Source organism: Ambystoma mexicanum, chromosome 11 (assembly GCF_040938575.1).
Source record: "Ambystoma mexicanum isolate Mex_15411 chromosome 11, UKY_AmexF1_1, whole genome shotgun sequence".
Taxonomy (NCBI): domain Eukaryota; kingdom Metazoa; phylum Chordata; class Amphibia; order Caudata; family Ambystomatidae; genus Ambystoma; species Ambystoma mexicanum.
Window position 1 is genome coordinate 1,288,753,313 of NC_090934.1, and position 25,099 is coordinate 1,288,778,411.

The window sequence follows — 25,099 nt, forward strand, 5'->3', positions numbered from 1 at the left end:
ATGGCGGTAAGGGATTACCGCCACCGGTCTCGTTACTGGTGGCCGCTATCCCTTACCGCCATACTCGGAATGAGGCCCATTGCAAATTACAAACTGCTCTAAAGGCTTACCTGGCTGGTCGCTTCTCAGCTGGCACCAATCCGGAAATTCCACACGCGCTGAGGAACAGTGCGACCTACAAGGAAAGAAGGAAAAAACAGGTTAGCAAAGGCAAGATATCACAGCGCTGTGCATAGCGCTTACTTACCGCATCATAGCGCTCTTAATGCGCCATCATTTACCAGCGAGGCTCAACCAAGCCAGTTCGCCGCGCTGAAGCTCTGCATACCTAAGGGAGAAAAAGAGACATTAATAAACAAAGAAAGGCATGCAGGATAGCAACAATACTAAAGAACAGCAATAAGACCTACCTGTACGATATCAAAAGGGCCGGTGTCAGTAAAGTAACTGGACTGCACACGCCCACGAAAGGCAACTTTCCCCTGCAAAGAAGGCAGGACAGAGAGCACGCCAAACTCTACCACAAGGCCGTACCTTCCCCGCAGACCACGTCTGGGCACCACTGAGAAGTATACCAGGGAATAACCCGGCTGGGTGGCATCCCTGTGGATACCAGGTGAGCGTAACAGAATGTAGAGCGAAGCCTACCATAACAAATCCACCTGGGCGCCATGGAGACATCAGAAATGGAGCTGAGGTTCATTCTGCCCGACAAGAGACTAATGCTCTCTGTAGGGACTTGCTAGTGACCAAAGATCGTACGGAGGAGATCAGCAGACAGATCCTGCAATCACAGGCAGGGCAGACTCCTCTGCCTGGGAGCAATCCACTGATGTAAAAGCCCACCTTGCCATCTACTACCCCCACTCCAGTACAGATCATGTTACCTCGAACAGTTCCCCTGGCACCACCAGAAAGGTTCTCAGGCGACCCACGGAAGTATGCAGCATTCATCAATCAGTGTCGCCTTCATTTCCTTTGTAGGCCTGGAGCATTGCCAAATGACCAAGCTCGGGTTTCTTTTGTCTTATCATACCTGAGTGGTAGTGCAGCAGATTGGTTGGTGCCGTTGGTGACCCATGACGATCCTCTATTACTGACTTTGGGGGGTTCCAGAGAGAAATGGAAAAACGTTTTGCTCGCCATACCCAGGAACAAGCAGTAGACAATGAACTCTTATCCCTCCGACAGGGGAATCAGGATTTTTTAACGTACATTGCTACCTTTAACAGACTGGTTGGCGAAGCTAGGTGGCCAGAAAGCAAAAGGACCACGTTATTCCATCGAGGATTACGAGGCGAATTAAAGAACGTTTTAGCCCAGGTGGTTGATCTGCCCAGAGACTGTGCCGAATTCATAAATCTGGTCGTGCAGCTAGACCACCGGTTACAGGACCGAAAAGCAGACCGGTCTAAGACGGACCCTCGGACCGTGTATGTTCGACCAAGGGAAAACACATCCCGTGGACCTGAAAACGCTGTAGAACCCATGCAGATTGGAGGAATACGGCCTCTATTAACAAAACAAGAGCGGGACAAAAGAAGACAACAACAACTTTCATAGTATTGTGGGAAACCAGGACATTTCCTGAAGCACTGCCCAGTAAAACTCCCAAGAAGAACAGTCGGGGCCACAGAGAAGGATGAAGTTAAGGAATCGGAAAACTACCAAGCTCGACAAACATAGAGATCAGTTTGTGGAGTGAGAAGAAGGAGTTGCTGACCTTGCACTTTGCAATCCAGTGATCTTAATGAACCACCAACGGTTGTCATGCATGCATGCCATTGAAGCATAAATCGACAGCGGAGCAGTTGGAAATTTTATTGATCAAGAACTGGCAGCAGAGATGGGGCTTTCTTAGTGTACTAAGCCAACTATGGACAAGGTAACCACCGTGGATGGGACAGAAATCGCTTCTGGACCAGTAACCCAGTGCACTGCCAGGGTAACCTTGCTGTGCCAGGACAGACATCGGGAGTCTATTTCGTTTGATCTCCTCAGGGCACCTCCGTTCAGGCTAATACTAGGGATGCCATGGTTGGTTGCTCACAACCCTTTGAGAGACTGGCGTGCATGAAAAATAACCTTCCCCGGTGACTGCTCCCCTGCCTGCTATTATCAAGAGGAGAAAGCCGACATCTGTATCCCCATGACTCCCGGAGCGACAGTATCAACCCTGGGAGTAACTAAAACCTCGCCAAGTGAATACCATGATTTCCAGTATGTATTCCGAAAGGACCAAGCCAATACATTGCCGCTGCACAGGCCCTATGACTGACAGATCGACCTTGTTCCTGGTGCACAAATCCATTGCAGCAGGATGTGAGCTCTCACAGAACCGGAAAACCTTCATTTGAAATCCTATTTAGGCCAGTACCTTGCAAATGGATTTATCCGTCCTTCAAAGTCCCCCGCAGCCAGTCCTTTGTTCTTCGTACCGAAGAAGGAAGGGGACTTGAGAACCTGTATTGACTAACGCGCATTGAACCAGATCACCGTGAAGAACCGCTACCCCTTGCCACTTATCCCTGAGATGCTAGACCAAGTCAAAGATGGCCATATTTATACCAAATTGGACCTTCGAGGAGCGTACCACCAGGTCCGAGTCAGAAACGGAGATTAATGGGAAACCGCCTTCCGTACTAAGTACAGCTTGTTTGAATATCAAGTCATGCCCTTCAGGTTATGCAACGCTCCTGCGGCATTCCAATATTTCATGAATGACGTCTTGAGGGAGTTAATTGATGTGTGCGCTTTAGTGAACATAGGCGACATCTTAGTGTACTCAGCCTCGAAACAAGATCATGTCAGGCACGTTTGTTCAGTCCTCACCAAGCTCCGTCAACATTGCTTGTTTGCAAAGCTTAAAAAATGCTTTTTTCACGTCACCGAAGTAGAGTTTCTTGGTTTTATCCTTACTCCAAGAGGCATCAGAATGGACCTGCAAAAGGTAGATGCCTTTCTGAAATCGCCTTGACCGACATCTCTGAAAGGGGTATAAAGCATGCTGGGCTTTGTGAACTTCTACCGCCGGTTCATCCCAGACTTCTCTCAAGTTGTGCGTGCACCCAATCACAGTACTATTTTTACGAAAAAACAATAAAAGGTTTTCTTGGACCAAAGAAGCAGAAGAAGCCTTTCAGGAACTTAAACAGAGGTTTACCTCTGCTCCAATCCTGCAACATCCTCGTCCAGACCTGCCTTATGTCGTTGAAACTGATGCGTCCAGTCTAGCAATGGGGGCTGTCCTTTCACAGAGAGACCAGGAAACCGGCCAACTATATCCAGTGGCCTTCTGGTAAAAAAATTCTCACCTCCAGAGATGAATTATGCCATCACAGACAAGGAACTCCTGGCTATCAAATCCGCCTTTAAAGCCTGGCGGCACTACCTTCTGGGGGCCAGACACACCATTACAGTCATCACAGACCTCCGAAACTTGCAATATCTCAAAATAGCCAAAGCCCAGTCCACGTGCCAATTACGGTGGGCCCTTTTCTTCGCCGAATATGATTATGTAATCACGTTTCAACCAGGGGTCAGAAACCGAAAGGCGGATGCCTTATCTCGTATGGGCATAGATGAAATGGTATATACAACTCCAGACCCAGTACCTATTATACCTGAAGACAAACTCTTGGGTATCACGACAGCCTTAACACAAGCAGAACTACAAAAAGAAATTCAACGGACAATGAATCCTGATGCTTTCCTCGCACGGCAAACTCATGGAGAACAATATTCCATCAAGGACCATCTACCCTTTTTTAGGGATCTCCTGTATGTACCCAAGAAGGAATTACAACAGCATATTATTTCAAGTTATCACGATTCAATGATCCTGGGATCGCCAAAACCCTATCTAAGGTGAAAGAGAACTTTTGGTTGCCTACCTGGCATAAGAACATCATTCAGTATATTCAGCCCTGCGGTGTCTGCGCACACAATAAATCACAGAAACAAAAACCATCTGGTCTCCTACAACCATTGGACATTCCTCCAGTTCCATGGCACACTCTTTCCCTTGACTTCATCACTGATCTACCTCCCAGCCAAGGGTTCAACACCATCCTTGTAATTGTGGATTTATTCTCGAAGATGGCACACTTCATTCCTCTCAAAAGCCTCCCAAACGCATCCACGTTAGCAAAAGTATTCCTGGAGGGCGTTGTTAAGCTACATGGCTTCCCTTCAATTCTGGTCTCTGATCGAGGCAGCCAGTTTGTATCCAACTTCTGGAAAAAATGTTGTGCTATGGCGCAGATCAACGTTTGGCTATCTACCAGTCACCATTCCCAAATGGACAGCCAAACCGAGAGAACCAATCAGACGCTTGAGCAATATTTACGGTGCATGCTGCACCACGAACAAAGGAATTGGAAAGACTTACTATGGATAGCCGAATATGCATATAACAATTCCTTGCATTCAAGCACGGGATAAACGCCCTTCTATACCCTTTATGGCAGACATTCACGTACCTCTGAACTAAACCTTCCAGCTAGCTTGGAAATGCCAGTGGTAAATACTCTACACACAACCATTACTCAGGCTTTCCAAAAGGCGAAGGAACATCTTCATGCCAAACAAAAACAAAAGAGATTTGCCGACCAAAACCAAAAAAAGGCCCCTGATTATCAAGTAGGAGACAAAGTTTGGTTAACCTCGAAATTCGTACCCATCAAAGGAACCCGGACATTTCATCCCAGATACGTAGGACCCTATACCATTAAGGCAATTATCAACCCAGTAGCCATGAAACTGGATTTACCACCTAATCTACAAATCCACCCGGTATTTCATGTGTCCCTCTTGAAACCAATGCAACCCGGCACGTGGATTGGGACACCACCTAACCCCATACTTGTTGACAGAGAACCAGAATTCGAAGTCAAAGATATCCTGGACTCTAAATACTCTAGGTCCAAGTTATATTATCTCGTCGATTGGAAAGGATTTGGACCACAAGATAGATCCTGGGAGCCCAGTGAGAACATCCACGCACCATGTCTAATCAGGAAATTCCATCGAAACTTCCCAACTAAACCTGGGCCAGACAGAAGGAACACCGTGGGAGGGGCCTTAGGGGGAGTGCTGTCACGACCCTCGCCCAAAACCCCCTCTGGCAAACCCATTGGCCAGGTGGAGTCAGGACTCAGGCCTCTAGAGCCTGGCATCATCTTCAAAAGCCCTCCTGGGGCCAGTTCTGGCGCCTATGGCGCAAGGCTCATACACCATGAAAAACATGTGCTTGGGAACTACTTTATTGTGTTGTCAGCCAACATGGAGGCATCCACATAGCTTCTTGGTTCCTAGGAACCAAGCTATGCGGTCCAGTGTTTTGGGTGTGTTAGCCTAGGGACTATTTTTCTTGGACTATTTTGTTGGGGCTATTTAAACCACACCCGAGCAAGACAACACGCTTCGCGTTACTTTGAAGTATGCAACGTGACGCTCACCGTGTCCAGGTATACCCACAAACCTCAGAGAAGCAGAACCTGCAAGGAGACAAAAGGAACATCATTAGCAGCAGCATCTTACCTGCAGTCTTCATCTTTAGCTACTCGCAGCTCCTGAGAACAGCTTCCTTGAATCTGCGTGCCTCCCAGTCTGAACTACCTGAAAGAGGAAGATAGAGGCAACATTAAAGAAAGCATAAGAGACATTGCAAATTACGAAATGCTCTAAAGGCTTACCTGGCTGGTCGCTTCTCGGCTGGCACCACTCCGGAAATTCCACATGCACTAAGGAACACTGCGACCTACGAAGAAAGAAGAAAAAAACAGGTTAGCAGAGGCAAGACATTGCAGTGCTGCACATAGCGCTTACTTACCGCATCATAGCGCTCTTAATGCGCCATCATTTACCAGCGAGGCTCAACCAAGCCAGTTCGCCGCGCTGAAGCTCTGCATACCTAAGAGAGAAAAAGAGACATTATTAAACAAAGAAAGGCATGCAGGATAGCAACAATACTAAAGAACAGCAATAAGACCTACATGAATGATATCAAACGGGCCGAGTCAGTGAAGTAACTGGACCGCACACGCCCACGAAAGACAACCTGCCCCTGCAAAGAAGTCAGGACGGAGAGCACGCCAAACTCTACCATAAGACACAACCTTCCCCGCAGACCACGTCTGGGCACCACTGAGAAGTATACCAGCGAGTAACCCGGCTGGGTGGCGTCCCTGTGGATACCAGGTGAGCGCAACATGGATGCAATAACCCTGCGGGACTTAACTTTTGAGATTTTTGTTGTGCGCAAACACCACAGGTTGCAACAAACTGGGCCACGTCCTTTCTCCAGGATAGCCACCAATAGTTTTTCCGAATTTTGGCCCGAGTCTTGTCCCTCCACTAATGACTCGGGGTAGTTTGCTATAATTTTGTTTTGTATTTCCTTGTCTTGAATATACAGTCTTCCCTGAAAATAAGGTAAATTGTCCTTAACAGAGTAATGTCCCCTTTAGCTAACCATTCTCGTTGGGCTGTTTGGTCCATGTGAGATTGTAGATCGACCTTCAAGTCTTCCCAGGAGGCGGTTACTGAGATCTGGTTTTGAATCCGCTCTTCAGGAATGATGGGTGCTGGCTCAGATGGTATAAACGCGTCTTTGTCCTCTGCCATGCGGTAGAGAGCGTCAGCTTTTCCATTACGCACTCCTGGTCTGTAAGTGATAACAAAGTCGTATTCTGCGAAGAAAAGAGCCCATCGAAGCTGAAGCAAAGATTGGGCCTCAGCAGTTTTCAAATACTGCAGATTACGATGGTCTGTGATAATTGTGACTGAATGTCTTGCTCCTAGCAGGTAGTGTCTCCAGGTTTTAAGAGCTCCTTTAATTTCCAGTAGCTCTTTGTCAGTGATGGCATACTTCATTTCTGGTGCAGTAAACTTACAGGATCAAAAGGCTATAGGATGTAATTGCCCCGTGTCCCGGTCCTTTTGTGATAACACTGCACCAATGGCCACGCTGGAGGCGTCTGTCTCATCTACATAGGGCAAGTCAGGTCAGGGGTGCCAGAGGACTGGTGCTGAGGTGAAGGACAGTTTTAATTCCTTGAGGGCCTTTTCAGCTTCGGGGGATCAGGAAAACATTTTATTCTTCTTTAATAGAGAAGTGATTGGATGAACAATCTGAGAAAACCCCAAAATAAACCGCCTGTAAAAGTTGGCAAATCCAAGTACGCTCTGCACTCCCTTGGTTGATGTTGGAGATGGCCACTGAAGATTAGCATCCACTTTGCGAGTGTCCATGTGAACCTCTTGAGGGGTAAGCATGAAGCCCAAAAATTTGACTTCCGTGACATGGAAGAAGCACTTTTCTAGTTTGGCAAACAGCTGATGCTTACAAAGCTTTTCCAGAACTGCCCTTACATGGCCAACATGATCTTCCTTGGATGCTGAGTAGATAAGAATGCCGTTGATGTACACGAGAACGCAAACATCCAACAATTTGTGAAGTACATTGTTCATGAAGAACTGGAATTTTGCTGGTGCGTTGCATAACCTGATATTCGAAGAGCCCGTATTTGGTTCGGAAGGCGGTTTTCCATTTGTTGCCCTTTTTTACCCTTACCAAATGGTAAGCTCCTCGTAGGTCAAATTTTGTATAGATTTGAGCATTATTTACCTGATCAAGTAGCTCGGGATGAGCGGCAGAGGGTATCTATTCTTGACGGTGATCTGTTTCAATGCCCTATAATCTACACAATTTCTGAGGTCCCCTTCCTTCTTTGGTACGAAGAAGAGAGCTGAGGAGGAGGGAGACTTGGATGGGCGGATGAATCCGTTGGCTAGGTACTGTTCTAGGTATGTCCTCAGGTGCTGATTTTGTTGCTCAGTCAGAGCGTAAATTCGACTGCAAGGGATTTGTGCTCCAGGAACCAGGTCGATTTGACAGTCATAAGGTCTGTGTGGAGGCAGGGTGTTTGCTTGTTCCTTTTGGAACACATTCAGATAGTCCTGATATTCAGGGGATAACGAACCAGAGATTCCTAGGATTGGTTTCGTCTTGAGTTGTAGATTCCTCACGTCTCTGGTAGCAACTCTTTGCACATTCTTGAGGAAAGGTAAGTTTCCCTTGTGCGCCAGTCAATCCTAGGGTTATGGACTTCTAGCCATGGCATTCCTAGGATAATTTGGAAGTGGGGGGCCCCAACAAGATCGAAAGAGATGTGGTCCAGATGACCATCTTGACACATTAGCATCACTTTGTCGGTATGTTGCGTTACTGGGCCGGAGGACAACTAAGAGCCATCCACTGCAGTGACGTTTTCCGATTGTAGTTTTTGCTGGACAGGAAGGCCTATCCGGGCGGCCAGATTTTGATCGATGTAGTTTCCCACCACTCCACTATCAATGTAGGCTTCTAGAGCATGCACCTTTGATGGTTGTTGGTGGTGGATCAATAGTACCGGGATTACCAGGTGTGACGTCTGTATAACTTTCTTTATTCCACTCGACAAGTGGACCCCTACACTTACCGGGCGTTGGAGTTTTCCGGATTCAGTTCCTTCTGTTTGTTGTCGTTGTCTGTGGCGCCTACTATTTTCTTATGGGGTTTAATGGGGCAATCACAGAGGAAATGTTCAGCTTTTACGCAATATAAACAGAGTTGTTGCTGCCTCCTTTTTTCCCTTTCAGCCTTGGAAATAGGGGCTCATTATCCCCCAATCTGCATGGGCTCAGTGGGTTCATGAGTCTGGGTTTGGTGATCTCAGGGTCGCATGTAACCAAACTCCCTTCGGTTCTCGTGCGGTCCATTTTTTGGTCCTGTAACCTATGGTGCAATTGCACCGTCAGATTGATATACTCCGCACAACACTCGGGAGGATTGACTACTTGAGCTAACATATCTTTTAGCTCACCACGTAGCCCCTGGTAAAACAGTGTGGTCCTTTTCTCCTTAGGCCAATTAGTCTGTGCTACGAGACGATTGAAGGTGGCAACATAAGTCAACAAATCATGTCTTCCTTGTCTGAGACACAACAGTTCGTTATCTAAGGCTTGTCCTTGGGTGTGTGGCAAACAATTTTTCCAATTCCCATTGGAATTCCCAAAAATCTCGAAATATTGGATCATCCTGATTTACTAATGGTATGGACCAGTCAGCTGCGCTGCCTCCCAAATATGAAAGTACAAAGCAACTCTGGCGCTATCGTTAGGGAAGGCCGCAGGTCGACACAAAAAATGAAGGCGGCACTGGTTCATGAATATGGCATATTTGTTGAGGTCGCCGGTGAAACGCTCTGGCGGGGCCAGTGGAACTGCCCCTAGAAGCACCACTTGCACTGGAGCTGATGGCTGTGGCAAAGGTGTTGGTGGAATCCCTGGTAATGGAACCTGTCCTGCGTGTGCCTGAAGCATTTGTCTTGCCAAATCATCTGTCCGTTCACAGGCTACAATAAGGTCTCTCCTCAAGGCATTGGTCTCTTGTCTAGAGGCATGCACTGCAGCTTGCAGCTCCCCCAGCACTTGGGCAAACTGGTCAGTTTCCGAGGTCTCCATAACGCCCAGGCAGAGATTGGGAGTGGCTTTGCGTTCTGTTACGCTCACCTGGTCACTGCGGGGACGTTGGGGTATAGTTCGAGCCCTCCCTGGACTTGACTCCCCTGGATCTGTTCTCTCCCCCAGATGCTGCAATGTTGACTGCTCCGGTTGCTTGTACTGCCTCTGAGGGAATACGAGAGGCAAGGAGAATGGTGTGGTGGTATCGCGATTCCCCCCAAACCCTTTGTTGCAAAACGAGAAGAGCAAGCGTTTGCCCATGTACGCTCAACTGATTTCTTGTAAGGATGAGCTCTCTGTCCTGCTTTTCATTAGAAGGGGCGCCTTGGATGGACCTAGTTGCTTCACTGGTCCGTGGATGTGGCGGCCCAGACCGGCTGCAACCGAGCACTTGGAAGGTAAGAGTCTTTTAACAATGATTATTGTCCGTGTTCTAATGCAATGTCATTTTTGGCATGATTATAGTTCGTAATTCTTGCAATGTCTTTTCTCTCCCCTATAGGTGTGAAGATGACTGCACAGAGTCGCAGTATTTAGAGCGAGCCCCAATGAAGCCCAAGATAATGGCAAAGCTCCCAAGTAGGTGGTAAATTGGCTTTCAGGGTAGAACGCAAGGCTCAGGTGTTGCTCAGGTGTTTATGCAGTTTCTAACCTGGTGTGTTCTTTTCTCTTGCAGGGATGGCCTGGTGACGTCAAGCGGGAAGCGGCGGTCCAAAAGCCTATCCACAGTTGCAGGATGGAAGACACTGTGAAGAGGATGGATGGAAGAAGCTCCTGCGTAGCTGGATATCCTTAACAGGTAAGGATGCGTTCCAACTCCGATGACTATGGAACCAGGTAAGATGTGATGCGCTGCAGGCATTGGTGTAGCTGGAGCCAGGTGATGGGCTTTCAGCAATGGTGCAGCCGGACCCAGGTAAGATGCGCTTTCAGAAATGGTGTAGCTGGAGCCAGGTAATGCGCTTTCATCGATGGTGTGGCCGCACCCAGGTAAGATGCGCTTTCAGCAATGGTGTAGCTGGAGCCAGGTAAGATGTGCTTTCAGCGATGGTGTAGCTGGAGCCGGGTAAGACAAGCTTCGAGGTGATGAGCTCGAAAACAAGTAAGGACTCTGCAGGCGGCAGTAAGCGTTACGCTGCATTAAGCAGACTAACATGAAGCGCCTGGATGCGGGCGGGTTGGCCTTAAATAGGCTGCCTTGTGGCTCCACCTTGCCACTCCCAGAGGTTCTTGCACGTGCCCCCCAATGGTCTCCTATGGCCACACCTGGCCTGGATGCATGTGCCTTAGGAATAAAGTGTGCCAAGCACACTTTTGCATGAGCCTGGTGCCAGAGGCGATAGGCCTGGGTCCAAATAGGTGGTAGAAATATGGGCCCTTGTCCAGTGGCCATGACAGCGATCCATGATATCATCTAAATACTGGTAGCAGATGAGGAGATCGATGGAGCCCAAAACTGAGCGGATACATAGGGCCCGCGGGCCCACTGGTGGGCCAAGATCAGTCTTTGCCAGGTTTCACAGATACCAGGACAAAGCCAGGATCCTTGAGAAAGCCAGGACCGGAGGCTCAGTCACCCTTGCAGGAGCACAGATCACTATTTTCCAGGACCTATCCTCATTGACTCTGGCCCTGAAGCAAATGTGCGGACCTCTTACGAAATGGCTTAAGGAAAAAGGAACTCAATACAGGTGGGGCTACCCATTCTCCCTCTCTTTTGAACATGGAGGCAGGAAAATAAGATTGAAATCTGAAAGGGAGATACAGGATTGCACTGCCGAGTTTTTGGAAACACACCCAGAAGGTGGAGACCGGGAGGTGGTGGGACAGAGCGGGAGACATTGGGAGCTCCAAGGACCACGAAGGAAAAGAGTCAAGGGATTGAGAAAATACAGACAAGGCAATGTTACACCCGAAGGAGATAAATGGAAGAGGTGATCAGCCGGGAGAAACTCTGCACAACGAATACTAGGAGACAAAGATAGACGGACCGAGGAGCTCTAAGTGACTTGATCTGCTTGTACTTCGCATACAGGCGGAATGCACAATATGTGAAAGCTTCTCCCTGGAGAGATAAGAAACCACTGGCAGACAACTAGTGGTGAATTCACATGGAACTTCCTTTCAAAGAGTTAATGTTTTGATTGGGGGGAGGGGGAGAACCGGGAAGGGGGCTCAAATGTTATTGTGAATGTTTTTTGAAGAAGGACGGTGAGGTAACGGTTCCCACGATTGGACGCCATCAACCAGACATGGGGGGCATATGAGGGGAAAAGGGGGGAAAGACAAGGGAGGGATGGGATTACCAGACTTGAAAAAATACTACGAGGCTGCCCAGCTCCGAATTGTGATCCCCCATCTACGGAATTGTAAGGAACCGCAATGGGTTGTGATTGACAATCACTATCTTTCCCCAGCAACGGTCTCCGAGTGGCTATGGGTCCCAAGAAACAAACTTATGCGAAGATTGAGAGATCGCCCGATACAGGGTACCATTTGGGAAATATGGAAGGAGAGAAAGGGCATGCAGAAAATTACGTCTTGCCCGTTCCTCCTGAGCCACCTATGGTCTCCTGGTGTCAGGGAAAATATTCCCAACCTGGATAGATTCCAACCTTGGTTTGAGGCGGGCCTTGAGAGGGTGGGTCAGTCGTGGAAAAATTGGTCCTTTGTTACGATTGTGGAACTAGGGGAAAACCTAGGGCTGGGCCCTCTCCTTGTCTTCCACTTCTTGCAAATCAAGGGAGTTCTGACAAGGGCTGAATGGAAAGATAAAGTGTATAGGGACCTCACCCCCTTCGAGAAGTTTTTAAACTCTAGAGCGGAAATGAAAGGTCTAATATCTGCAATGTACAGGGAATTGACTGAAGCGGGAGGGGGTTCCACATTACACCTAAAGAATAGATGGGAGAAAGATCTTGGTGAAATAATTGACCCGATCCTGTGGGGAAAGGTGTGCAGGGCCGCCTCTCAGGTCTCTATAGCTAGCCAATACAAACTTCATTGACCCCCTCAGGCTCTCTAGAATGTTCCAGTCACTAAGCCCGATATGTTGGCGCATGTGTGGTGAGATAGCAGACTACTGGCACATGTGGTGGGACTGTCCCAGAATCAAAGCCTACTGGAATGAAGTCTTGGGGTGGATTAAGGACCTGGATGGAATTCAAAGGGCCGCAGACCCCTTACTGATTCTCTTTGGATTCAAACAGTGTGAAGACAAAAGAATGAGTTAAGGGCTTAGCAGCTCATCTCTTATTGGCAGCCCGTGCTGCCTTAGTTATCAAGTGGAAGTCTGTACACTTACCGAACAAGGTCAAATGGATAAATATAACATCAAGCATTTGTGTTATGGAAATAATCACTGCAGCCCTGCATGGGAAATCAACCCAATGTGACATATTGTGGGGAGACTTAGTCTGCAAGTATATGCCGGGGACTAACGAGTGAAATATGTTTTGTTGTAAGGTTATGCCCTATCCCCTGAGGAGAACATTCAACCCTGTTCGCATAAAACTGACAAGCATTGCGACCCAGAAAACTCTATGCCTAAACAGACTGCATCAAGTGCGATTATCAGAGATGTCACAATGTACCCCAAACAAGTTCCCACTCTTCATTTAAAAGACATACATTCTTATAGATTAATGAGGATATAATGTTCCAGGAAGGGGGGAGGGTTGCGCAGGGGGAAAAAGTTAGCTAGATTAAAGTAAATGTTTTCTTGGCCGGGAGGTGAAGATGTCTCACATGTATGTGAACCACTGTACATGTTTTTTGCTAATGTTTTGTAATGCTTCCTGTTTACGATCTTGAAAATTTAAATAAACTCAAATTAAAAAATACAATTAAAAAGATATTGGGGCTTTCACAGTACCCCTGGGGCAGGCAACAGTGTTCATATTGCTTTCCTCCCAGGGTAAATGCTGTAAGATACTGTGACTCTGGGGCGAGTGACAGCCAGAAAAATGCATTTTTCAGGTCCCACTACAGTAAAATGGGTGGCCTGTTTTGGAATGCTACACAGGATGGATGCCAGGTTAGGAACAAGAGGGAACTGGTTTTGTACAATGTCATTTAGGGGCCGAAGGTCCTGGATCACCCTCCAACTATAGCCTGTGGCTTTTTTAATAGAATATATGGCCGTGTTGCATGGTGATATGAGCGCCCTATAATCCCTTGCTGCAGTAGGACATGTAACATTTCCTAAATCCCTTGTTCTGCTTCTCTTGACAGGGGATACTGCTGAACCCTTGGTAACACTGCGCCTGGTTTGAGTGTGATTTTTACGGTGGTCACTTCTTTTAGCATCCCTACATCATGGGGGTTGGTGGTTCATAAATGGGGTGGTACTTGCTGTAAATCATTTTCACTGAAAGGGGGAGGACCACTGATAATTGCCATGAGAGCACTCTGTACTTTGCAATATTGCACCATAATCTCACACTGTATACAAATCTCCAATATTATCCCTCCATCATTGTTCCCGTCCTCAAATAGATCCTCATCTGTGAGTTCTCTCAATGGTGTGATAGGGTTGATGCATAATACTGTGCGCCATTGGCACCCATGTATATCTGTATCCAGGACCACAATTCTCTTTGCTGACACTTGCAACCCTTCCAAATCTAAGGACAAGATTGTGCCTGCAACCACCTCAGGGAGGGCTACGCGTCGGAAAACAAAATCAGCAGGTACTCTCCACTCTTTTCTGGTAAGCTGGGGCACTGCCCTAGCCAGCATTCAAATGCCTTAAATGAACATGCATGTGTACACAGGTATCCCTCTCACCATCATCTCATTACCCACTGCGTGTATTACCACCATTGCCCAGAGCGAGCACATTCCTGGAGTGGTGTATACAATCCCTCTATCTGTGGATTATATTGTCATGTTTAATTTGCTGAGTAAGTCTAAACCCAGCAAATTGACGGGGAACTCTCATAGTAAAGGAGGAGTGCTCACACAACCTTCCCTCCAATTTTAACATCTAAATCTTCTGTGTAGGGAACTGTTGCTACAGCCCCAGAGAATCCCTGTGTGTCGAGATTTTTTCCTGATAGCGGGAAAGCCAGAATGAAGATAAATTGCTTACTTCCTATCTCTGCCCCCACCAGTGGTTCCTCTTCTGGATGCAAGTTTGTTGATAGTACTGGACACTCAAGTGCTCTCTGTGGGCTGTCCTAGTCAGGATAGGTGTCTATACCTGGAAATGTGAAAGGGTTGGCTCCTACCACTGTCGCTCCTTGGTAGGGGGCTGCGGCACCGTTGGGTGCAGCGGAAAATGGGTGTCGGCTTCCGTCTACTTGTATGTTGGGGTGACCCCGATGCTGTTGCATGATCTGTTGGTGTGGGGGGGGGTGATATGGGCCAGGGATCTGGGGAGGTAGCTGAGTGTACGTTTGGTGAATTTCATATGGAATCATGGTTGATTCTTGGGAAGGCCCCTGTGGGCTCCCGGGGAGGGGACCCCCATAGGGTTGTTGATTATAGCTGTATTTCCCACCCGGCCTACTGTGGCATACTCTGGCAAAATGACCCCACCTTCCGCATGGCCAGCATTGTCCCTGCCCACCACCTCGCTGTCCTTGTCCTCCAAACCCCCTCCTCTTGGCCCACGGAACCTACCTTATCCTCGTGACTGCCCTCCTTGCCATTAGGGTCCCGCGTATTGTTGATTTCCTCCCCACTGTCCTTGCCTGTTGTCTGCTCACACTGCTGCCATTCTCGCCTTGTGGCGACCGTGGCACACCCCTATTCCCCCTTCTGTTCTGTGGGCGGTGTTACTGATACCTGTCATGATGCCTACCCCCGGGCATCTGGACCAGGCCCATCAGTCCCGGGAGCAGGCATCCAGATGCTTAGAAAAGCCCAACAGCCCCAGCTAGGGGCTATCTGGGTACAGTCCAAGCGCCGTAGGCACCAGGCTCATAGAAGGGGTCAGTCCTGGCGCCATAGGCGCCAGGCTCATATGCTTACACTTACCTCATGCAGACCATGCTGCTAAGAATACAAGCCAACGTGAAGCCTGAAGGGGACTACTTTACTTCAGGGACTATTTTCTTACTCGGGTGTGGTCTTGGGGGAACTTCTTACTTGGGACTACTATGAAGGCTATTTAAACCACGCCCGAAGAGCGGCACACGCTTCGCGTTATTCTGCCTGCAAGTCAGCATCCAGCCTTCTGCCACGCCTGCCTCGAGTCTGGAGCTCCTAGAGAAAAGAGGAAGAAGGAGGAAAGGTTAGAACAAGAACATTACTTCTATTCCTCAACTGATTCCGGATCCATCGCTCGTTCGGACAAGGAAAGAGACGTTAATTTGATACGTGTTGCATCGCCCGCTGTAGCGCCGTGCTATACTCACCAGCCTTCGCAGCACCTTCACGATCCGCCGCAGTCTCCATCACATCTTCGCCGAACTCCGGCACCTAAGGGGGACAAAAGAACAGCAAGGTGAGCCGAGAGAATAAACAAAGGCAATCTCTGTTACCACCATAGATTTACCTGATTTTACCGCCGGAGGCATTATTCATCACCATGGCCCGGCGCAGCCTCCATCTCATCTTCGCCGAACTCTGGCACCTAAGGGGAACAAAAGAACAGCAAGGTGAACCGAGAGAATAAACAAAGGCAATCTTTTTTACCACCATAGACTTACCTGATTTTACCGCCAGAGGCATTATTCATCAAGATGTCATAATTTCCCACGCCGCACCTGTAATAAGAGGGAAAGCAACAGATTAAACATAGGTATCATTTACCGGACAGTGTTGGGTAATACAGACTCTTACCTGAACGCTACCAGCTGCCACGAGGCAATCTTCTCTTGGGTCAAGCTGCAAGACAAAAGGAATCGGACAAGAGTGAATATCAGACATTTTGAAGTCTTACGAACTATATACTTACGGTTCCTCGCCAGGGACCTCAGAGTCAATATTGGTCTGGAACTCTCCCAATTCCTTCGGACCAGTGAAGCAACTGGTTATCTACGCACCCCTGCATTCCACACAGGATGGAGAGCTCATCTTTTAAAAACTTAAGGTGAGACTATGAAAGTAGATATCGGAGGTGATTAGTGGGAGGAACAGTGGGGTGTTATCACTCAAATCCACAGGTGGCTAATTCCCTTTCTCCACTTTCAGGAGAATACTTCTACGGGTCAAGCAGACGAAATTAGGTGGGTCAGTCCAGTCTATCATCTCTGCATTACGCGTCACGTTGGTGGAGACCGCAGCTGTCCAGTTCCGATCAACGTCCCTGTGGGAACCAGGTGAGCGTAACAGAACACGAAGCCTCCCTACAAATTCCCACCCGGGCGTTATGGAGACCTCAGAAACTGACCAACTGGTCCAATTTTTAGGGGAACTTAGGGCTGAAGTACTTTCCACCCGCCAAGAAACTAATGCTCTCAGGAGAGAACTGATTGTATCGAAGGAGCGCACTGATGACCTTGCTAGACAACTACTGCAAAGCCAGGCTGGGCAAACACCCCTACCTGGACTTGGGGGAAACCCAACTTCTGTTTCATCAAGCAACCCTGTGCAAGTAATTTGACCAGGAAATATTATTTTAGCTCCACCCGAACGCTTTGTTGGGGACCCCAAAAGGTTTGCCGTGTTTATGAACCAATGCCGCCTGCACTTTTTATGCAGACCTGGAGCCTTTCCAAACGATCAAGCCAAAGTAGCCTTTGTACTATCATACCTCAGTGGCAGCGCAGCGGATTGGTCAATTCCACTAGTCAACCAGGATGACCCTCTTCTTCGGGATTTTCAGGGTTTTTAAATGAGCATGGAAAGACTATTCACCCGACATTCACAGGGACAGCCCCTGGATAACGAACTTTCGTCCCTGCGACAGGGTAACCAGGATCTGCTAACCTATATCGCTACCTTCAATAGGTTGGTGGTGGAAACCGGATGGCCCGAGGTAAAACAAATTACATTATTCCATCGTGGGCTGCGAGGAGAACTCAAAGATGTTTTGGCTCAAGTTGTGAACCCACCTCAGGATTGCGCTGAATATATAGACTTAGTGGTCCAGATAGATCACCGACTTCAGAATAGAAAGGCTGATCGAGCTAGGTGCGAGAGTCGAGTGTTGGTTAAACCCAACGTTACCCCCAAAGGAACAGATGCACCAGAACCCATGCAGATCGGGGGGGTTAAAGGACCTTTAACTCAGAAGGAAAGAGAAAAGAGATGGCAGTTGCACTTGTGTCTGTACTGTGGAACCTCGGGACATTTTCTACAGGATTGCCCGGTAAAACCACCCAAAAGGTGGTAGGAGTTAGGGACAAAAGCCATACATAGTTTGATTCGGGAAACGACCACGCCAGACAAGCGTAGAGGTCCGCTTGCCGAGCTTAAAGAAGGACACTCAGTCCTCGCACCTAATCATACCAATGGCCCTTATTGATCCAAGGTAGCCATCACGTATGCACGCAGTAAGAGCGTACATTGATAGTGGGGCCGTAGGAAACTACATGGACCTGTAACGCTCACCTGATTCCCACGGAGGCGCGGGTCTTGGCAGGAAGGTGTCTGTAACACGAAACGTGATGTGCAGGATTCGGTTGGCTTCTGGGGTCGAACCTCTCCGCACTGTGTGTCGAACCCGAAGGGTGAGATTTCTGCAGGTGAAATAATATGGGGATTAAAGGTCTGGGTTGTTGAATGTCCCTATCTCTCTCTCCTCCCACCTTGTCTGTTGAACCCCCCTCCCAGGTCAACGTGCTCACCTTAGATAGGTGAATGCTGGGCTCTCCATCTGCGTCTAGTGCAGGGTGCCGTTGCCAGTTCCTTCACTGGTGAAACGTAGGCCTCTTGACTTCAGAGGATGGGTACCGTCGTTGTCTGCATGACCGGTAAGTTTCTGGACACCTTTAGTCTTTATAGTCTTTTTATGCGTGGCAGTGAAGCGCCTGGAATTGCGTAAGTATGGCAAGCGCTCTTACTGTCTCTTTCTTTGTCTTTGCAGGCGACGATGCAGAATGAAGAAATCCGGAATTCGCCGCGTGCCGGTAAGTGTAACACTGCTGTTGTCTTTGCAGGTGAAGATGCAGCGTGAAGAATCCGGAATGCACAGCGTGCCGGTAAGTAGAATAATGCTGTTTATCTTTGCAGGTGAAGATGCAGCGTGAAGACACGGCCGCTGCCGATGGATCAGGTAAGTAAGCACTGCGTGTGAAAGTTCGTTCTGCTAACCTGTTGTTTCTGGTCTTTTGCAGGTGCTGATGTTGATCGGGTACAGGAATGGTAAGTATAATTCTTGCAGGTTCAGGATCCAAAGAAGAAAGGCTGGAACAGACTCGGTGAGCGTTCTGCTGCAGATGCAGAATAACGCGAAGCACTTTTCATCAATCGGGTGTGGTTTAAATAGCCTTGGAGTGATGAGGCGTCTCCTTCCACGGCCCCGCCTAGGTAAGAAAAGAGTTCCTGCTTCCAGAAGAGTTCCAGTGCTGTATCCAGGGAGTGGAGCTGCCCCACCCAGGTAAGAAAGTAGTCCCAGTTCACCGAGGACTTCTAAGAGTCTGGTAAGTAAGCAGCATGGTCTGCCGCAGGTAAGTCCACCCAAGCACCTTCACACCAATGATGAGCCCGACGCTTCCAGTGCCGGGACCGATGCTTCTGATGAGCCTGGTGCCACCGGTGCCAGGACAAGGTCCAAAAGGTCCCTGTGGGGACCGGCTGGTGCCTAGGATCAGGGTTAGGGGCCTGCTTCCAAGGACGTTGGGCTGATCCTGGCTCCTTGGAAGCAGTGATCATGACAGTATCCCCCCTCAAGGCCCCTCCTAAGTGTGTCTTCTCCGGGGGCTTTGGCTTGTCGGGGTGATTCAGATGGAATCTCTTGACCAGACGAGGTGCGTGGACGTGTTCTGAGGGTTCCCAAGACCTTTCCTGGAGACCGTATCCTTTCCAATCAACCAGATAGTATAATTTAGACCTGGAAATTTTGGAGTCTAGGATGTTCTTCACTTCGAATTCGAGTTCTCCGTCTACCAAAACGGGTTCTGGGAGTTCAGTCAATCGGGTTTCTGGTTGTACTGGTTTTAATAAGGAGACATGGAATACTGGATGTATTTTCATATGCATAGGTAATTCCAATTTGGCAGCCACCGGATTAATTATGGCAGATATGAGGTAGGGCCCAAGGTATCTCGGGATGAAAGTGCGGGGTCCTTTTAAAGGCAGGTGCTTAGTGGATAACCAGACTTGATCTCCTACAGCGTAGTGAGGGGCCTCTTTACGGTGCCGATCGGCTGCCTTTTTGAATTGAGCTTTTGCTCTTTGCAGATGGGCAGTGGCTTCCTTAAAAGCACAGGTGATCTCCGAATGTAAGTGATCCACAGCAGGTGCTTCAATTTCTTGGGGAGGATCCAGGTTGGAGGTTCTAGGATGGTAACCATATAATAGGAAAAAAGGAGTCTTCCCGGTTCCAGAATGAGTCGAATTGTTGTACGCGTATTCAGCGATCCAAAGAATGTCCTTCCAGGGGTTTTCTGTTTGTTGGAGCATGCAGCGTAGATATTGTTCTAGTGTCTGATTTGTCCTTTCGGTTTGTCCGTCAGTTTGGGGATGGTGACTGGTCGAAAGTCTTACATCAACTTGGGCTAGACGACAGCAACTGCGCCAGAAGTGGGAGATGAATTGACTTCCCCTATCGGAGACTAAAACCGAAGGAAAACCGTGTAAGCGAACGATGTTTGCCAAGAATTCCCGGGCCAATACTGAGGCTGAAGGCAGACCCTTCAAGGGTATGAAGTGAGCCATTTTCGAGAATAGATCCATGACTACTAAGATGGTAGTATATCCCAAGCATGGAGGTAAGTCCGTGATAAAATCCATGGACAGGGTATGCCATGGACAGGGAGGGATGTCAAGTGGCTGTAATAGGCCGGCTGGTTTTTGCTTTTGACTTTTATTCTGGGCACACACACCGCAGGAGATTACAAAGTCTCTAATATCCCTTTTCCACGATGGCCACCAGAAATGTCTTTTAATCTTTTCCATGGTTTTGGTAATGCCCGGGTGCCCCTCCATTAGAGAATCATGATAACCGGAGATTACTTGTTTTTGTAGTTTCTCACAGGGCAAGTGCAATCGTCCTCGGAAATATGGTAGGTCTTGATCTACTGAGAATTCTTTTCCCTTTAATTGCCAGTCCTGCAAATCAGTCGGAGTTAGGAGCGATTTCACCGTGGTCTTGATGTCTTCAAAAGATTGAGTGCTGACCAAACCCAAAATCCTTTGTTCTGGGATTATGGGTATTGGATCTGGATTGATCAAATGTTCATCTACTCCCATCCGGGAGAGGGCATCCGCTTTTCCGTTCTTACAACCTGGTCGATAAGTAATTATAAAGTCAAATTCTGCTAGGAACAAAGCCCAGCGAAGCTGTCTGGAAGACTTAGCTTTGGCTGTCTTTAGGTATTGTAAATTGCGGTGGTCAGTCATTACGGTGACTGTGTGTCTGGCTCCTAGAAGATAATGCCGCCAGGCTTTAAAGGCCGATCTGATGGCCAAAAGTTCCTTGTCTGTAATTGAATAGTTGATCTCAGGAGGCGAAAACTTGCGGGACCAAAAGGCAACCGGATGTAGTTGGTTTGTGACCGAATCTCTTTGTGATAACACTGCTCCCATAGCAAGACTAGAAGCATCCGTTTCCATGATGTAAGGAAGTTCTGGGCGAGGATGTTTTAAAACAGGTGCAGAAATGAATTTAGCTTTTAAGTCTTGAAAAGCTTGTTCCACTTCAGAAGACCACTCAAAACGTTTGTTCTTTTTCAACAGAGCGGTGATGGGCTGGACTATCCGGGAAAATTCAGGAATGAATCTGCGGTAAAAGTTAGCGAATCCTAACATGCTTTGAACTCCTTTTCCAGAGGTTGGTGATGGCCACTTGATAATTGCAGCAACTTTCTTTGAATCCATATGGACTCCGTTAGGTGACAATATGAATCCCAGGAACTCGACTTCCGTTGCGTTGAAAACGCATTTCTCAAGCTTAGCAAAAAGACTATGTTGACGCAATCTCTCGAGAACCTTTTTAACATGTCTCTGATGTTCTTCTTCAGATGATGAATAGACGAGGATGTCGTCAATGTAGACAACTACACACACGTCAATGAGTTCTCTAAGGACATCGTTCATAAAATATTGGAAAGCAGCAGGAGCATTACACAGTCCAAAGGGCATCACTTGATATTCGAATAGCCCGTACTTGGTGCGGAAGGCCGTTTTCCATTCATCGCCCTCTTTGATCCGTACCAAGTGGTAGGCTCCTCTGAGATCCAGCTTTGTGTATATAGATGCATCTTTGACTTGGTCCAGGAGTTCAGGGATCAAAGGTAACGGGTACCTGTTTTTAACAGTGATCTGATTCAGGGCGCGGTAATCTATGCAAGTCCTAAGGTCTCCTTCCTTTTTCGAACGAAGAACAAAGCCGATGAAGCTGGAGATTTTGAAGGACGGATAAACCCGTTAGCTAGGTATTGGTCCAGGTACTGTCTGAGGTGAAGGTTCTCTGGCTCGGTGAGGGCATAGATCCTGCTGCAAGGAGGAGTTGTTCCAGGTATCAGATCTATTTGACAGTCGTAAGACCTATGAGGAGGTAGGGTGTTAGCTTGATCCTTCTGGAAGACGTCTTGGAACTCCTGGTATTCGGGAGGTAATTTGAGAATCTCCTCAGAAGAGATCGCCGCCAGTGAAACATCAGGTCGAGGATAACAAGTGGTAGAACACTCTGGAAACTGAACCGTCTTTGCTCGCCAATCAATCTGAGGATTGTGCTTCTCCAACCAAGGGATTCCCAGAATGATCTGGAACTGAGGGGCCTTGATTACATCGAACACTATTCTCTCCCGGTGTCCATTATGACTCAACAGCGTCACTTCTTGGGTGGCATGCGTTACTGGTCCGGAGGCTATCTCCGTGCCATCCACAGTAGTGATGACGTCTTTTACTGCCTTAGGGACAAGGGGTAAATTCATCCTTGATACCATTTCACGGTCCACATAGTTACCGATTGCTCCGCTGTCAATGTAAGCTTCAATTGCATGCAAACGATCCGGACGTTCAGGACTAATGAGGACCATGGGTATCACGAAATGCGAGGTCACGGGACAGATCTTAATGCTCGGCAAGAGGACCTCTACTCTTGGCGGGCGAGGTCGTTTCCCTGCTCAGAATTTGTGGTACAGGTATCCGCGGCTCCTACAGTCTTCTTAGCTGGTTTCACGGGACAGTCCCGAAGAAAGTGTCCTGAATTACCGCAATAGAGGCATAATTGCAGCTGCCTTCTTCTTTCCCGCTCTTTCTGGGTTAAAGGTCCTCTCATGCCCCCTATTTGCATGGGTTCCACAGTGTCAGCTCCCTTATTTGAGGTCTGTGGTTTGGAAAACACTTGGGTATCAAATCTGGAACGATCTGCCTTCCTGTTCTGTAGTCTATGGTCTAGTTGGACAACTAAGTCAATATAGTCTGAACATTCTTGTGGAGGATTCACAACCTGCGCTAGCACATCCTTGAGCTCTCCACGCAGGCCTCTGTAGAAAAGCATTATTCTCTTGTCCTCGGGCCATTATGTTTCCACTATGAGTCTATTGAAAGAGGCTATATAAGTCAAGAGGTCTTGGTTACCCTGTCGTAATGAGAGAAGTTCATTGTCCAAGGCCTGCCCTTGTGCATGTCTTGCGAACAGTTTCTCCATGCTGGACTGGAAGGCTTGAAAATCGTGTAAAACCGGATCATCCTGGGTGACTAAAGGGATCGACCAATCTGCAGCGCTGCCACTGAGATAAGAAAGCACGAAAGCCACCTTGGCCTGGTCTGTTGGGAATGCAGCTGGTCGACATAAGAAGTGCAGGCGGCACTGGTTGATGAACACTGCGAATTTCTTTGGATCACCAGCAAAGCGTTCGGGCGGAGCCAAGGGCACATTACCGGGCAGATTGATTTGCACTGGATTTGAAGCTGATGCAGAAGGATAACTCCCTCCTGGAACGGGCAAAGGTGTCTGTCCTGCCTGCGCTTGTAACAACTGCCTAGCAAGGTCCTCTGTTCGCTCCTTAGAAATTATCAGTTCTCTTCTTAGAGAGCTTGTTTCCTGGCGAGCTGCATGTACTTCTGCTCTTAATTCCCCAAGCAACTGGGCTAGTTGATCAGTATCTGAGGTTTCCATTGCGCCTGGGTAGGAGTTTTGTGGTCGGCTTCGCGTTCTGTAACGCTCACCTGATTCCCACGGAGGCGCGGGTCTTGGCAGGAAGGTGTCTGTAACACGAAACGTGATGTGCAGGATTCGGTTGGCTTCTGGGGTCGAACCTCTCCGCACTGTGTGTCGAACTCGAAGGGTGAGATTTCTGCAGGTGAAATAATATGGGGATTAAAGGTCTGGGTTGTTGAATTTCCCTATCTCTATCTCCTCCCAGCTTGTCAGGTGAACCCCCCTCCCAGGTCAACGTGCTCACCTTAGATAGGTGAATGCTGGGCTCTCCATCTGCGTCTAGTGCAGGGTGCCGTTGCCAGTTCCTTCACTGGTGAAACGTAGGCCTCTTGACTTCAGAGGATGGGTACCGTTGTTGTCTGCACGACCGGTAAGTTTCTGGACACCTTTAGTCTTTATAGTCTTTTTATGCGTGGCAGTGAAGCGCCTGGAATTGCGTAAGTATGGCAAGCGCTCTTACTGTGTCTTTCTTTGTCTTTGCAGACGACGATGCAGAATGAAGAAATCCGGAATTTGCCGCGTGCCTGTTAAGACGGATTTCTGAACTCTGTCCTGGTGGCGCAGAGGTTCAGAAGGCCAACCTAATTACTTGGAACAGGGTAACCTCTGGACAAGCCAGACCAATCAAGGTAGCGATCGCGGCGGTCAAGACTAGGTCTCAAGAGGGGTGAGGGTGACTGAAAGCCCGCAATGAGCACACAAAGCAAGAGCGCTTACAAACTACTCCAAACAGTTGTTTATATCAAAAATAGATACACATTTATTATAAGGCCTTGAAACTAATAACCACAGTAAAAGCAGCAATATACAACGATATTAAACCAACACATACACTATCCACCCAATATATATACAGAATACACAGTTTCACAGCATTAGCAGCACGAAATATGTTATCCACCTGCAGGGGAAGGAAAACAGGCAGTGCGAACCAATGCGTGTGATATGTCCGCCTTCTGAGGCCCCTAACTAGATGGTAGTCCAATCCCTACGAAGAGTGGAGCCTAGCGCTCAAAAGTACCTGCACACGCCGGTGCCAATGGGCAGAAGGTGAAGCTCTTCGGAGGACGTTGGACGCTCTGTAGGGAGCTCTAATGAAGGAGAACACGGTCCGCGACTCTAGCGCAGCCTCCACTGTGAGGCAGAAGCAGGGCGCGAGTACGGACAAGGGGTGCTGTATTCACAGCGGGGAAAAGCAAGGGGCACTGCAGGAGGGCGACCAGATCCTAGCTAATCTACTCACCGGTCCCCGAAGCAAGCAGGCCCGAGCTTCTCCTCGATAGATGCAGCTTCTGGCAGGTTCTGAAGAGCAGGGAACGTCTCGTCGTCGTGCAGAGTAAAAAGACGTCCCGATCGAAGAAACAAGCACAG

General features: G+C 48.3%; 1 protein-coding gene across 1 annotated transcript in view; it reads left to right on the forward strand.

Annotated features, from left to right (window-relative positions):
* Positions 1 to 25,099, forward strand: part of ATP8B4 (ATPase phospholipid transporting 8B4 (putative)) — a 5,389,235-nt gene that overhangs the window by 4,122,552 nt on the left and 1,241,584 nt on the right. The window lies entirely within an intron of this gene.